General features: G+C 46.5%; 3 non-coding genes across 3 annotated transcripts; all 3 read left to right on the forward strand.

Annotated features, from left to right (window-relative positions):
• The first annotated feature begins 3,441 nt into the window (after positions 1–3,441).
• Trnak-cuu (transfer RNA lysine (anticodon CUU)) lies at positions 3,442–3,514 on the forward strand. Its single transcript has one exon. It is a non-coding gene; the product is annotated as a tRNA-Lys (tRNA).
• A 7,329-nt stretch (positions 3,515–10,843) lies between these two features.
• Trnak-cuu (transfer RNA lysine (anticodon CUU)) lies at positions 10,844–10,916 on the forward strand. The gene has a single exon. It is a non-coding gene; the product is annotated as a tRNA-Lys (tRNA).
• A 1,444-nt stretch (positions 10,917–12,360) lies between these two features.
• On the forward strand, positions 12,361–12,433 carry Trnak-cuu (transfer RNA lysine (anticodon CUU)). Its single transcript has one exon. It is a non-coding gene; the product is annotated as a tRNA-Lys (tRNA).
• The last annotated feature ends 2,617 nt before the right edge of the window (positions 12,434–15,050 follow it).

Consider the following 15,050-nt stretch of genomic DNA (forward strand, 5'->3'; position numbering starts at 1 on the left):
GTACTTCAATGGTGGTTACGGTGTGCAAAACCCGCACTGTGCCGAACATTAGTCAGCTATGGACGCGACCGAGCGCGCTGGTATACTGCGACTACTGATTTTTACTATACTGTGCTCCGCGAACCGGCTGTACAACCGCTGTAGCCAGAGCGACAATCAGCAGTACAACGCGTCAAGGCACAATTGCTTCGTATCAATGCCGTACGTCTTGCGGGTGTGCGGGTGCGAGCGAGGACGACTGATGATGTTCGTGGTGAACGACCTTCCCTCCACCATATCATTCAAGAACGCCGAAGACGCAAGAGGCAGCTCGTTACCGAGGTTGAGACGGAGGATGGGCGACGCGTTGACGCACAAATGGATATCGTCCGAGCGTTCACACAGTCATATAAACTTCTTTACGAGAGGGAGTCCCACATGAATGTAGGGGTCAGGGAAGTCCTATCTAACCTACCAGTCTCTCGGAACCTACAAGATGATGCTACGCTCTTGTCGGCGGTGACTTTGGAAGAACTGCGAGAGGCTCTGTTGCGTGGCTCTCCCAACAAAACGCCTGGCCCTCACGGCCTCCCTCTTGAATTTTACAAGCGGTTCTTTGATCTCATGGGCCCAATGTGGGTCAGGATGTACAGTGAACTCCTGGACGCCGATTTTCAGGTACCATCTGACTTTACTGAGGGTCTCTTCATCCCTGTGCCCAAACCCGGCGGAGGCCGTCGCCCTCTTGATTTCCGCCCGTTGACAATGCTAAACACTGACTATAAGCTGTTGACACGCATGCTCCGTGAGAGGCTCAAACCTACGGTAATGGCGGCCATTCACACTGATCAAACCTGCCTCGGGGGCGACAGTAATGTGTTTACGACTTTAAGCACCTATAGAGACGTGGTGGCGCTCATGCAAACTTGCCGCCTCCAAGGCGCTCTTGTTGCACTGGACTTCGACCATGCTTTCAACCGCGTTAACCATGGTTTCCTGCGTGCTGTTATGGAACACATCGGTGTCCCGCGTCTGACGACGTCTGTTGTGCTTCGATTGATCCATGGGGCTGTCACGAGGATTATGATCAACGGCTGTCGGTCCGCCCCCGTCCGTGTCAACAGGTCCGTCCGGCAGCGTTGTCCTCTTTCTGCCATGCTCTTCGCCGTTGCCCTCGAACCAGCTCTTCACAGACTACGGCGACGCTTAGAAGGACTTACCCTCCGTTCCGTAACCTTTCGATGTGGTGCATACGCCGACGATGTGATGTTCTTAGCACGGTCTGGTGACGAAATACACACGGCGTTTTCCTGGCTCCACCAGTATGGGGCGGTGGCAGGCAGTGTGCTCAACCTTCGGAAATCACGCTACATGGAGGTAGGACGAGGAATGCCTGCAGGTCTGGCCGTACCTCTGACAAAGGTCCCGATGCTCAAGTGTTTAGGGATATCACTCTATCGACAAATACAACGCACGGCGGCCTTTACGTATCGTATGGTCTTACGGCGACTCCGTTTAGAGGCTCGTCTCAATAAATTCACATCATTGAACATTTTGCAACGCGCCTAATACGTCAATGTGTACATGGCTTCTCACCTTAACCATTACGCCCATGTACTGCCGATAACGGACACGATGGCTTCCAGGATACAGGCAGTGTTTGGACACGTGGTGAACGATGGTGCTGTTTTCAAGATCCGTTTTGTTACGCTTACTTTACCCTTCGACAAAGGCGGTGTTGGACTCACTCACGTCAAGCACAGAGCGCTGGCACTGTATCCCTGTTCCATGAGGCGACTCTGCCTTTCACCAACAGCCAGTCTCCCTGGCCTACTGATTGAAGAAGTGGCCCCACGTACGCTGTACCCACCGGTACCAGTATGACATTTATCGCCCTCGCTGTCACATATTAGAACGTTTTTCGTAGAGCATAGCTATGTGTTGCGGGTTATATCGGAGACACGGAATCCGACAGCGAAGACTTATTATAGTGCTCTCCAACACTGGACTCCGGATAACGACATTGAACGGCGCCACCCTACGGTCGACTGGCCACGGGTATGGCGAGCCATCCACGCGCCGTTCCTGTCTACTTTCGTGCGGTCGACGTGGTATGTTGTCATTAACGAGATACTTCCAACCAGACAACGGCTGCATGCCATTCACCTAATTGACGACCCTGTGTGCCCCCGTTGCACGACGTTAGACACGGACGAACATAGACTGAAATGTGGCCCCGCGCGTGAGTGCTGGAAACTGATCCGCCAGATCCTGGCTTTCCTGCTCCGCCGCCCCTACTTTTCGATTTTACCCCAAGAACTCTTTCATCCCGACGCTGTCTATTTCCCTATGACCCGGATGAATGCGGTTCATTGGGTATGAGGAATGACGATACACTACATATACCGCGATGGAGACAAAGACGTCCTCGATTTATGGTACTATATGATCGACGAGTTTCTGGTCTTAACGAACAGACAGGATTACCGGAAACTTTTTGGGAACTATTTGGGTTCGTCATTCATGGACCCACCACCCAGCTGGGGTGTGCCGGGTGTGAGAAGACATTAACTTGTAGATGTGATCTTTCCACGATTCCCCTATGGTAACAGAAACAGTCTCTGACTGTGTGCAGCGGCCCCGGGCGCTCCAACGATTGGTGGCTGGTGATGTCCAATGTAATGACGACCGCCCGTTCCTGGCCGCCCGCCTAGCAATGTGACCGCGGCGAGCAAGATGGCCCTTTTTAGTTCACTTTATTGGCAACTTTTTGCGCATGGCTGCCTTGTTTTTTTTATGCATTCTCAAAAAAAAAAAAAAGGCGCGCAGTCCGGAGCCGTGCGACTGTAGAAAAAAAAAAGTAGCTGAGTGGTCAGAGTGACGAATTGCCCTCCTACGGACCCGGGTTCGATTCCCGGCTAGGTCTGAGATTTTCTACAAAAAAAAAAAAAAAAAAAAAAAATGGATAAGGCGTCGGACTTCGGATCTGAAGATTACAGGTTCGAATGTTGTCACGCTCATGTTTTATCAGTTCTGAAAAAGAAACATATCGTTTTAATGTAGCAATTGAGCAGTACGAAACCGTCTGAATGTTGCTGTTGACCATTTTCTGCTTGGAGATGCTCTTGAGCTTGAAACACACTCAACAAGACCGGTGTTAACCTGCGAAATGGTCGGCAGAGTGCCGTCACCGCGAGTTTTCACTGGCACTTGCACATCTAAAACAACGTCGGAAAGTAACTCGTTCGCCTCTTGAGTCACATCAAGTATAAGTGTTAATTTTGACGCCACTAGCACTGCACGTTTTCATGCAATTCCTTTACCTCTCAGAAATGATTATGAAATAAAAGTGAAGGGCGTGACGAGTGTGGCGTTAGGAAAACATTAGGCAGCATGGAGAGATTCTGTATGGGACCACCCAACCCAAACGAGTACTGTGTGACGTGCTACCCAGCAAGTATTCCCCGGCTAGCTCAGTCGGTAGAGCATGAGACTCTTAATCTCAGGGTCGTGGGTTCGAGCCCCACGCTGGGCGGAACGGAACTTTGTTCTGCTCCAGATGTAAATTACCGTTTTTCTGATTAACGTTATGTAATGGAAATAGCAACTTTAAACTTTGCCTACGTCTCTGTCAGGCGCAAGGAATCTGTATTTGAAGGTGAAGGTGATTTTGTAGACATGTGTGAAAGACATGTTCTGAAATGCAAGTGTTGTTGTTTGGAGAGCACATCGGTTACGTGTCAGATGTGTAGCCAAGCAGTAATGGGTCGCCATAGCTGCAAATATTAGTCGGTAATATGAAGTGTTGTCAGCTGAAGTCTGATGATCCAGACGACCGTAAGGATGAAGTACGCAAAAGTACCGCTAGGCCGCGCCTCTTTAGCTCAGTGGTAGAGCACTGATCTAGTGAACCAAGGGTCGTGAGTTCCATCCTCAAAGGAGGAAGTCGAATTTTGGAAATCAGTTGCGCGTCGTGGCCGTATAGCAAACAGTATCTGTGATGACGAACAATTAGCGACATGCCTTTTATTAAGAATTACTCTCAGATGTGATTGAGGCGAATGGCGCAGATAAAGCCTTTGCCAAAGCGGTACAGCATAAGGTGGGACGAGGCAGTCTGAATTACATTTTATAGATGTATTTCTCACATATGTCAGAGCCTCTCGCGGTCGTCGTCGTCGTCGTCGTCGTCGTCGTCGTCGTCGTCGTCGTCGTCGTCGCCGCCGCCGCTTCCGCAGAAGTAGCAAATGGCCATTATAGCAAATGCGTCGAGGGACGCCCTGCCTTCGATTCCGAATGCACAAAGTGTGTGGTCTTGTTTCCCAGTCTATATTTGGTCGGTCACGTAAGAGGTTGAATGTAACGAATGGGTGGGAAAGAGCAAGGGGCAGCGTCTGTGTAGAACGAAAACACAAATCATGAGGGTGTGAGCGTTTCGAGATGAGTCATATACAAGTTGCACTTGGTCGTCAGTGTCCGTGTGGCCTAATGGATCAGTTCCGCTTGAGACGCGACAGCGTTCGGACGTGCCTTCACTTCCGTGCCGTCGTAGCGCCGCAAGCCGTGTTTACATCGTTTCTTGTGACTGTGATTGTGTTTTTTTCTCGTGTTATTTTCCGTTTTTGTGTACTCTTATTCTTTTTTTTCTCTTACTAGCGGTTTCGGCCGCTTATCGTTACAGTTATGGCTAAATCGGTTCCCCGTAAGAATACATTATGTTTTGAGTTTGACAAGGCATCGCGTCGTGTGCAACCAAGCTCTCTGGAAATTCATGATTTAATTGACGATGTAATTGGGATAAGTTCTGACCAGGTTCACACAGCGTACTATGATATGGCGGATTACTGTTTCTTTGTCAAGTTTCTCACTCCGTTACAACTGGAGAAGATATTGCAGAAAACTGGAGGAAAGGCGGAATTCCATCATCGCGACCAATCGGTGAGTACCGTGTTAATCACCAATGCCGATGTAGAATATAAACAGGTTCGAGTATTCAATTTGCCACCAGAAGTTGAGCATTACCTATTGAAAGATGTTCTTGCCAAATACGGTGATATTCGGCAAATCAGAATGGAAAAATGGTCTAGCCAACACAAATTGCAATGCTACAGTAGGGTTCGTTCTGTTGATATGAGCATTAAAGTTAATATTCCCTCGAATATCGTGGTCTGTGGCTATAAGGCACATGTCGTTTATAGTGGGCAAGTAGAAACTTGTTATATTTGTAACGAGAGCGGGCATCTACGCAGTGATTGTCCTCGGCGTATTTTCGTCCTTAAAAACACCTTACAAAAACGCCAGAGGTTGACACTAGCTGATATTATGACCCAACGTCAGAATTTGGAGGAGACACCTTTGCCACCCGGTACATCAGAGGCCGTTGAACCTGATCTTAGCAACGAGTCCTTCCCGCCATTAGCGCAGAAGAGCGAGAAGCTTCCACTTGCTGTCAGCACAACGTTATCAGTCGGTAACAAACGACGCCGTACCTGTGACGATAGTGGAACTGATGAAGAGTTGTCGGTCAACGACCCGATCTCGGTCCCGGACGCAATCACTCCCTCCCAAGAAAACGTTGCCGTGGACAGCATAGATGAGGGCTCCGACGCCGCTGCTTCCACTGCGGCGTCGGTAAACAACAGTGCCGGCCAGTGTTTACAGCTGACTGTTGTGACGCCGCCGGCCGGCCCGCCACAACAAGACTTGGACGCACAACAAGAGGACGACCGTCCGATGTCGGCTCTACAGACACACGACGAAGCAGTTGGTCTGGAGCCCGTTGTCAACACCAACCTGCCCCTTCATGAACTCAACCAACCTGGGACGCCGGACGGCTGTTTACCAACAGACAGTGTGGATACAAACAAACACACATTGCCTTCCGCCGCCGCGTCTTCGCACGAGTTAGCTCCAGTGGAGGAAGCCGGCACTCCGGCTACCGATTTCAGTCATGATCCGCCCACCCCGCCTTCTGCCATGAAACTCCCGGCTAGTGGACGACGGAAAACTAAACCCAAACCAAATGTCTCCGCGGCCCGAAGGAAGACTCCGATTAGAGGTGCCGCGGAATCAGGACGCGAACCTGGCACTGTCACTTCGCAGTCTGACAGTGCGATGGACTGGGCCGCTAATGCAATGCAGCTTTCTCCCTCCCCCGATGGGCACGACCCAGGCATATAAATTTCTTTCTCTTAATATTAACAAGTTCACGACAGCTTTGAAGACAGGGTGGTAGCGACAGTTTATCAACGGGTCTGCAGCCGATGTTGTACTTCTACAGGAAGTGTCTATATTAAGTCTCACCGTTCCTGCTTTTCATGAGATAGCAAATGTAACGAAAGACACGGGCACAGGTGCAGCCATTTAGTGAAAAAGCGGCGGACTTCAGGCTGACTTTTCTTCCCCTCAAATACATTGTGCACATTGGGCGAAGTGTACATCTCGAATTTTGTGTACCCCCTCCACTTTGCCATCCCTACATGACAATTAACCTTCTCAGATGATTCAAGCTTATAAAATATTAACTATTAACGTTAACAGGATAACGTCAGATTTGAAAAAAGTAGTGTTAAAACAATTTATCTATGAATCAGAGGCCGATGTTGTGTTGTTGCAAGAAGTGTTATTCACTGATTCCACCGTACCCGGTTTTCAAATATTTTATAATGTCCTACCGGACGTAAACACAGGAACCGCAATTTTAACTCGTGAAGGTTTACCGGTGATGTTGTTGGACAAACTGGTTACAGGAAGAGGCCTTAGTTGTAAAATATTTGATGTCACCGTTGTCAATGTTTATGCACCGTCCGGTAACACCAACAAAGCGGCGAGAGCTAATTTTTTCAAGGATGACTTTATCTACTTGCTGAGGAAAAATCCTGCGTCTGTAATAATTGGTGGTGACTTCAATTGTGTAGTTAACAGGAAAGATCAGGTGCCGCACTTTAATTACAGCAAGGAGCTGCATGACTTAATTAGAAACATGAAGTACAAAGATGCATGGGAAATCAAATTCCCTACGCTAGTCAAGTTCACGCATTTCACTTCGACATCATGCAGTCGGATCGATAGGCAGTATGTGTCGGAGAATCTAATTCATAACGTGTTGCATGTGGAAGTAATCCCGACATACTGCTCGGATCACTGTGGGTTTTCTATGACTATCAATTTAGCAAGACAACCTACTAAATTTTACCGCAGTCAGTGGATGCTCAACATTGCCCATCTCAAAGATGACGAACTGGAAGACTGGATCAAAGCCACATGGACGGCATGTTTGAAATCAGTGCATAAATACGGATCTAAAATCGAATGGTGGGTCAAGTTTGCCAAACCTAAACTTCGGCAATCCTTAAAATTATACAGTTTTCAAAAAAACTAGAGATACCAAAAAGACAATCGAATTTTATTATACGGTATTGCGAGAACTACATGACAAATATAATGTAGCTGCTACTCACCTAGAGCAAATTCGAAAAATAAAAGCGAAGCTTCTAAGCATCACACGCCGGCAGTTGGAGGGATTAAAACTTAAATCAAAGGCGAAGTCTCTACTACAATAAGAAACTACTTCAATGTTTCACCTGATCAAACACCAACTTCATAGGCGACGCAGTTTTATTGAACACCTCAAACTCGAAGACGGGACTGTAATTACCGACCAACATGACATGGTGCGCGCCATACATCAGCATTTCTCTCACCTCTACTCTAAAGACCAGACTGCCGAGACTGCAACGTCCTGAAACTTTACACTTATTAACGGAACGGATCACTACAGATGAAAATAACTGTCTGCTTGCTGCCTTTGCAGAGGACGAAATATTACATCTCGTAAAGACGTCACCTTCCAACAAATCGGCGGGTCCAGATGGATTACCAAAAGAATTTTATTACAAGTTTTGGCATATTATTGGGTCAACATTCACGGATATAATAAACGAAACCATACAAGGAGGAGAATTACCAACTGAACTTAAGGAAGGAAAACTAGTCTTGATTCCGAAAAGTAAAGGACAAAAGAACATTGATCAGTTTCGCCCCTTAATGTTGATGAACTATGATTACAAGACCATTGCACGAGCACTTAAGGAGAGACTCACACCACTTCTCAGAACAGTAATAAAAGGCCATCAAGCCTGCTTCCCGGGCCGGACGATCATGTCGGTCATCTCCGAATACAGAGACCTCATTTCTATCGTGGCAGTCACTGACATCAGGTGTGCAATATACTTCGTCGATTTCTGCAAGGCATTTGACCATGTCAGCCACCGATACGTGGACCTCATATTTAAACATCTGGCTTTTGACGATCGAGCAGTTAGAGTAATCCATCAGATGATGACCGGAATAACTGCCAAGGCTTACGTCAACGGACAGCCGACGAAAACTATTTATATAGAGAGGGGAGTTCCACAAGGGAGCCCGTTATCAGTGCTTTTGTATGTTCTTGTACTTGAACCTTTGCTACGGCAACTCAGCGACAAATTAAGTGGTGTCACAATCTCCGGAGTCACGTTTACAGCAAAAGCATATGCCGATGACGTGGGCGTCGTCCTTCGAAACGGAGGAGAAATTACAATTCTGGAAGAGACGATACGTCAATATAGTCGCGCCTCTGGTGCAAAAGTGAACACCCATAAGAGTAAAATCTTAAACCTAAGAGGGTTTGACAGGGTACGCAGCCAATGGGCGTCACTAGTTGATTCCCACAAAACACTAGGCATTACTATGAACAATTGTCCAATGAAGATGGCTGCAGTAAATTGGCGGGACACGGCGAACAAAATACAGGGTGCGTTAAGGGAACTTCGTTGGCGATCCGCGAATTTATTGCAAAATGTTCAATTAAATAACACCTACGTGTTTTCTAAAGCCTGTTTTGTAGCACAAATATTCCCAGCACCGACGTTACAGGTGAAAAAGGTAATGCGTCTTGCAAATAGCTACCTGTGGAAAGGCAACATATTTACAGTTAGACTGGACAGTGTGACCAAAGCAAGACTGATGGGCGGGTTAGGGCTAACTAATTTGGTTACAAAGGCAACTGCACTTTACATCAAAAGAACCCTGTTTCTGATTAATAAGGACAGAAATAACATCACCTCCCGACTATTCACAATTGTCCAGCCAGGTTCCCTGCAACCCCCGGTGAATGTGGGCAAACTAAACAACACACTAAGGCATATCAAGAAATTTTATATTGAGGTCGGCTACTTAAAGCCACGTATTATGTACAAGTCAAGTATAACTACAAAGGAGATTCTAAATACATCGCACCAATCGGACACACAAAATGCCATAGAAATCAAATATCCGAACGTCATATGGCGTACTGTATGGAAAAAACTTAGTCTCAAAATCCATTCAACAAACGTGGCTTCCACTTGGTACAAGGTAGTCAGCGACACTGTACCAACCAATGCAAAACTTTATCAGATAGGACTGTGTGCTACAAATCACTGCACTAAGTGTGGATTCGTGGACACACTTCACCACAGATTCACGTGCAGAGGACAATTTCACAATTGGACATGGATAAGACAGAAGATTGCACTCCTCACCAGAAGTGATGGCCGCCATTATACACCACAAATGCTATTACAGCCTGAAGTGACATTTTTTACAGAAAGCAAAAATAACGCTGTCATGTGGCTCATGGGTCACTACACACATTACGCAATAAGAAGGAATGGATCAGACAATGCACTTGATTTCATCGTCTATATGGAATCCGCTTATTGGGAATCAAAAAAATACAGTGACCATAAAAAACACTACGGCAACATGTTGAATATAGTCTTCTAGAGGACAGGCATAGGATAAAAACGAACAACACGATAGAAACTATAAGGAAGTAACAAGCAAACAGTGGACTGAGTGAACTATTTTATTAATCTCTGAGAAGTGACTACGGCTTCTACACGGTATTATGTACGAAAAAAAAAACACAACAGAAAAATGTACAAACAAATTACAACATTCAAGAACCAAAAAGAGCAAATAATAAAAAAAGACAAAAAACTAAAAAAACATAAAATAAAATAAGGGCAAAACCACAACGTTCTAAGTAAAAACTTTGTTCCATGATATAAATAAACTCAGAGGAGACAGACAAAAAGTATGTGTCCTCCCATGTCATGATAGGGAAGGGGTTCTGTGTCGTGACGCACTTGCAGTGCCCCGAAGAGGCCCCACTGCTGTTGCTGCGCGTCCGGGATCCTCCCTTCATTGCAATCTACTTATTGAAAAGAGAAGTAAAAAAAAGGGGTTAAGGAAAAAAAAGTGGTTGAAGACAAAAAAAAAGTTTGGATGAACGTTAAACAAAAATAAAAAAAAGTGGTTAAGAAAAAAAAATGGATAAGGCGTCGGTATTCGGATCTGAAGATTACAGGTTCGAATGCTGTCACGCTCGTGTTTTATCAGTACTGAAAAAGAAACATACCGTTTTAATGTAGCAATTGAGCAGTACGGAACCGTCTGAATGTTGCTGTTGACCATTTTCTGCTTGGAGATGATCTTGAACTTGAAACACACACAACAAGGCCGGTGTTAACTAGCGAAATGGTCGCAGAGTGCCGTCACCGCGAGTTTTCACTGGCACTTGCACATCTAAAACAACGTCGGAAAGTAACTCGTTCGCCTTTTGAGTCACATCAAGTATGAGTGATAATTTTGATGCCACTAGCTCCGCAGGTTGTCATGCAATTCCTTTACCTCTCAGAAATGATTATGCAATAAAAGTGAAGTACGTAACGAGTGTGACGTTAGGAAAACATTAGGCAGCATGGAGAGATTCTATATGGGTCACCCAACCCAAACGATTACTGTGTGACGTGCTACCAGGCAGGTATTCACCGAAGCAGCCTGGCTAGCTCAGTCGGTAGAGCATGAGACTCTTAATCTCAGGGTCGTGGGTTCGAGCCCCACGCTGGGCGGAACGGAATTTTGTTTCGCTGCAGATATAAATTACCGTTTTTCTCATTAACGTGATGTAATGGAAATAGCAACTTTAAACTTTGCCTACGTCTCTGTCAGTCGCAAGGAAACTGTATTTGAAGGTGAAGGTGATTTTGTAGACATGTGTGAAAGACATGTTCTGAAATGCAAGTGTTGTTGTTTGGAGAGGACATCGGTTACGTGTCAGATGTGTGGCCAAGCAGTAATGGGTCGCCATAGCTGCAAATATTAGTCGGTAATATGAAGTGTTGTCAGCTGAAGTCTGATGATCCAGACGACCGTAAGGACGAAGTACGCAAAAGTACCGCTAGGCCGCGCTTCTTTAGCTCAGTGGTAGAGCACTTGTCTAGTAAACCAAGGGTCGTGAGCTCCGCCCTCAAAGGAGAAAGTCGAATTTTGGAAATCAGTTGCGCGTCGTGGCCGTATAGCAAACAGTATCTGTGATGACGAACAATAAGCATCGTGCCTTTTATTAAGAATTACTCTCAGATGTGATTAAGGCGAATGGCGCAGATAAAGCCTTTGCCAAAGTGGTACATCATGAGGTGGGACGAGGCACTCTGAATTACATTTTATAGATGTATTTCTCACATATGTCAGAGCCTCTCGCTATCGTCGTCGTCGTCGTCGTCGTCGTCGTCGGCGGTGGCGCTTCTGCAGAAGTAGCAAATGGCCATCGTAGCAAATGCGGCGAGGGACGCCCTGCCTTCGATTCCGTATGCACAAAGTGTGTGGTCTTGATTCCCAGTCTATATTTGGTCGGTCACGTAAGAGGTTGAATGTAACGAATGGGTGGGAAAGAGCAAGGGGCAGCGGCTGTGTAGAACGAAAACACAAATCATCAGGGGTGTGAGCGTTTCGAGATAAGTCATATACAAGTTGCACTTGGTCGTCAGTGACCGTGTGACCTAATGGGTAAGGCGTCGGACTTCGGATCTGAAGGTTACAGGTTCGAATGCTTTCACGCTCGTGTTTTATCAGTTCTTAAAAAGAAACATACCGTTTTAATGTAGCAATTGAGCAGTTCGAAACCGTCTGAATGTTGCTGTTGACCATTTTCCTCTTGGAGATGCTCTTGAGCTTGAAACACACAAAACAAAACCGGTGATAACTAGCGAAATGGTCGGCAGAGTGCCGTCACCGCGAGTTTTCACTGGCACTTGCACATCTAAAACAACGTCGGAAAGTAACTCGTTCGCCTTTTGAGTCACATCAAGTATGAGTGTTAATTTTGACGCCACTAGCTCTGCAGGTTGTGATGCAATTCCTTTACCTCTCAAAAATGGTTATGAAATAAAAGTGAAGTACGTGACGAGTGTGACGTTAGGAAAACATTAGGCAGCATGGAGAGATTCTGTATTGGACCACCCAACATAAACGAGTACTGTGTGACGTGCTACCCGGCAAGTATTCACCGAAGCAGCCCGGCTAGATCAGTCGGTAGAGCATGAGACTCTTAATCTCAGGGTCGTGGGTTCGGGCCCCACGCTGGGCGGAACGGAATTTTGTTCCGCTGCAGATGTAAATTACCGTTTTTCTGATTAACGTGATGTAATGGAAATAGCAACTTTAAACTTTGCCTACGTCTCTGTCAGTCGCAAGGAAACTGTATTTGTAGGTGAAGGTGATTTTGTAGACATGTGTGAAAGACATGTTCTGAAATGCAAGTGTTGTTGTTTGGAGAGGACATCGGTTACGTGTCAGATGTGTGGCCAAGCAGTAATGAGTCGCCATAGCTGCAAATATTAGTCGGTAATATGAAGTGTTGTCAGCTGAAGTCTGATGATCCAGACGACCGTAAGGACGAAGTACGCAAAAGTACCGCTAGGCCGCGCCTCTTTAGCTCAGTCACATTCAGCCAGCGGCTGCTCTGGAGGTCGGACGTGCCGTGCTGTGTGCTGTGCTGCGTTAGCTCCGCGTGGTAAGTCTCTGCTCTTGCTGCAATGCCTCGCTGTCTATAGTATTTGTGTAGACATGAAAAAGAATTAAGATATGTCGCAACCGCAACGAAAAGATACTTTGAAATTCACGTTTGATCGCAACTTTGTCCGACCGAGGTCATTTGATGTTGAACAGTGGTTAGAGGAAGATGTTAAACTAGGACTTGATGATATTATCGGCATACATTTCTCGATTATGAACAGTGTGGTTTTCGTGAAACTTGCCAGTCCAGAATTGTGTGAAAGGATAGTTCGATCTTGTGGTGGCATTCTGAAATTTAAACATGCTGACGGAAATGTTGGGGAGGTTACCGTTGCCCATGCTGGTCTAGGTATTCGGACCGTGCGAGTCTTTGAACTTCCCTTTGAAATTACAAGTGACCAGATAAATGCAGTTATTGCTCCATACGGGAAAATTTTGAGTAATATTGCCGAACGGTGGTCTGCTGCACACAAATTCCCTGTTTTGAATGGTGTGCGCCAATTAAAAGTCGAATTGCAGAAGCACATTCCGTCGTTTATAAACGTCTGCGGATATAGAGCGGTTGTGATGTATGATGAGCAACCGAAAACGTGTGCTGTCTGCAATTTACCAGGCCACGTTCGTGCAGAATGTGTTCAAAGGCGAGTGGCGCAACTGCCTGCCGGCGATGCCGTCAGGCCCCTGCTATGTCAACGCTGCCCGTGACATATGTCGCCGTAGCGCGCGGTTTTGCAAGTGCCACTGCGCCCCCCGAAGTTACTACGAATACCGACCCACAAGCGACCGACCAACCGACCGACTCAGATGTAGCATCTGTAGACACTCAACCCTCCTGCGAAGACTTATCTGCTCCTGCCCTTGTCGCCGTGGAATCGCCCAATGAGGCAATGGATACGGACGCGACCTCAGTCGCTTCGGGTAGTGCTTCTCTGCATCCTGGAGCTTCTTTAGGAGGTATCAAAAGCGTATCAGGTGCACAGAAAACGGACTCGTAACCAGCCGTTTCTAGTGGTGCTCTTCCGAATCCTGCAGCTGCCTTAGGCACTGACCACATACCGTCAAGTGCAATGAAATCAGACCTGGCGTCAGTCACTTCGAGTAGTGCTACTTTGCAACCTGAGGCTTCTTCAGGTACCGTCCAAAGTCCACCACGAGACGTATCTCCCAAGAAATCTAAAAAACGGAGGATCGCGCGTCAAGGTGCAGAGCAGACTGCACCACAACTGCGTGAACAGGCGAAGCAAATAGGGGCAAAATACGTCAATCTGTATCTGAGAACTTGCAGTGCAATCAGCAGTCATCTAACGAAGACCCTGTGTCCTTGGATAGTACCTCAGTTTCTGCCAGTTTGCCCTCCGCTGACGTAGCAATTACCCGAACCGAAGATAAAAATCACCAGCAAACACCTGAATATAGTGCACCACTTAATGACGAACCGATGACAGGGCTGTCGAATCCGTGGGCAGACGATGTCGACGACACTACAAAGGAGGACGCAATTATGGACACCACAGGAACCGTTACAGTCACCACGATGGCCACACCACGAGATGACGTCGTCTTGAATGTCATCGCCGCGACGGATACTGTCCCAGACACGGAGAAGCCGACTGATCCCTTCCCAAGTCATGAATATTTCTAGTCTGAACGGTTTTACTGACTTGTGTCCACATGTCTCTTGGGTCAGATTTCTTAATGTTTTTTCGAAATGATATGTTGCCAGAGTTTTTCCTAATTACACTCCCGTCTTGGCTAACGTAGTTCCGTTGCATGCCTATAAGATCGCTACGCTGAACATCAATAAAATTTGTAGCAGATTTAATTTACAAAATTTAAAAGATTTCCTGTATGCAGCTGATGTGGACATTTTGTTTTTACAAGAAGTAACAAACATCAAACTTGACTTCATACAGGGGTATAATGCTATAGTCAATCCTGGAATTGGATGTGATTTGGGTACCGCATTTCTTTTCAAAGAGGGCGTCGTCATTACAGACGTAAAAAACTGCCTAACGGCAGAGGCATTGCCGGCACGCTTTATAACACCAGGATTATTAATGTCTATGCCCCATCTGGTTCTACCAATCGGTGCCAACGAGCACAGTTTTTTAAGGAGGGAATTGTTCCTTTGTTTGGTGTACACTGCACCCATACCATCCTTGGAGGCGACTTTAACAGTGTCATACATG

The sequence above is a fragment of the Schistocerca gregaria genome, unplaced genomic scaffold (assembly GCF_023897955.1).
Source record: "Schistocerca gregaria isolate iqSchGreg1 unplaced genomic scaffold, iqSchGreg1.2 ptg000066l, whole genome shotgun sequence".
NCBI classification, from domain to species: domain Eukaryota; kingdom Metazoa; phylum Arthropoda; class Insecta; order Orthoptera; family Acrididae; genus Schistocerca; species Schistocerca gregaria.